The following is a 1500-nucleotide window of genomic DNA, read 5'->3' as shown; positions in this document are numbered from 1 at the left end:
TTCATCTCCGGCTGGTGTCTCTTCTCCTCGAACACCTTCAGGAACTTGACGAAGGCAGCAACATTCCTGAAGGTCACGTCGAAATATCCAGCGCTGGGGAAGTCTTGCAGGGAGTAGATCTCCTCCGCTTCAAATCCACACGCCTTCAACAGAATCCACTTGATGAAGAAGGCCCGATCCATGGGTGCTCCCCCTTCACTGTCCTTCACCGTGACCCGAACGGTGTTAAGTACCCCCTGGTTTGGGGCTCCTTTGGTTTTAGCCATCGCTTCACTACAACTGATCTTAGCCAAAAGGCCGAGAAGCGATAACCCAGAAACCCATGCGCCCGTCCCGTCTTCACCAGCCTCCGGCTTCACCGTCCGTTTTGCTGCGTGTGGCCGAACACGGGCTGAAGACCCGACAGCCAGCATTGAGCATCAGGACGTTTCTTGCTTGATGCTGCCTCACTGAAGCAGCGCCTGCAACAGCCTCAAAACCCAACAGGGGGCATCGTCCAGTCCCGGGCTCCGCCCTGACAAGCAGCACAAGTGCACACCAGCAGCAGCCCTGCAGTTGCACCAAAATCCAACAGGGGGCATCACTCAGTCTGGCACCAATGAGCCTGTCCTGCCACTCAGCACAAGTTCAGTTCAACCAGATCAATGATGGAAAGCAGGACAATGCTCTGAATGACTTTTTCTTCTTTTCAGTTTCCCTTTCACCCTGTAGAGGGCAAAACTGCACCATTCCTGAAGATGCTGCAATACCAGGTCGATGTGTGGAGTGGACGGAGAAAGATCCTGTTCCATCTCCCTGCTCCAAAAATCAATTTAATATATGGTCCCCAGATAAGGGACGTATCAGATATTAAACTGATAAGAACAGATTTTGTTTTAATGAAAAATATGCTTTATTCATAAAATATCTGGAAGAACATTACAAACATTTCAAAATCACCATCACAAAACTACAATCAGATTCAACTTTTACACATGGATCACAAGGTGCATCAATACAATCAATGAATATTACAATCATTTCAATATGGTCATTACAGACAATCAGACAAAGGTATCGGAGTTATCAACATACACCATGTTGCTCTCTGAGGTGCTTCAATACAATTAGTATTCATTGCAGACATTCATTTTCAGCTGTGCAGCCCGAGGGGCTCTCAACATTTCCCAGCCCCTAGGTGCCCTATGGCAGAAAGGTCTTAGACAGCGACCCTTCCACATTGCGCCTTTGTGGTGGCTGCCCCAAGCTTTAGTGCGTCCCTCAGCACGTAGTCCTGGACCTTGGATTGTGCCAGTTTGCAACACTTGGTTGGGGACAACTCTTTGCGCTGGAAGACCAACAAGTTTCGGGCAGACCAAAGAGTGTCTTTCATCGAGTTGATGATCTTCCAGCGGTAGTTGATGTTCGTCTCAGTGTGTGTCCCTGGGAACAGCCCGTAAAGCACAGAGTCCTGTGTCACAGAACTGCTCAGGATGAACCTCGACAGAAACCACTGCATCT

General features: G+C 48.9%; 1 pseudogene; it reads right to left on the bottom strand.

The window, feature by feature from the left end:
• Positions 1–715: 715 nt before the first annotated feature.
• Positions 716–889, bottom strand: LOC144669164 (U2 spliceosomal RNA; annotated as a pseudogene).
• Between the last annotated feature and the right edge of the window lie 611 nt (positions 890–1500).

Source organism: Cetorhinus maximus, chromosome 28 (assembly GCF_964194155.1).
Source record: "Cetorhinus maximus chromosome 28, sCetMax3.hap1.1, whole genome shotgun sequence".
Taxonomy (NCBI): Eukaryota; Metazoa; Chordata; class Chondrichthyes; order Lamniformes; family Cetorhinidae; genus Cetorhinus; species Cetorhinus maximus.
This window is presented reverse-complemented; position numbering and strand designations above follow the sequence as displayed.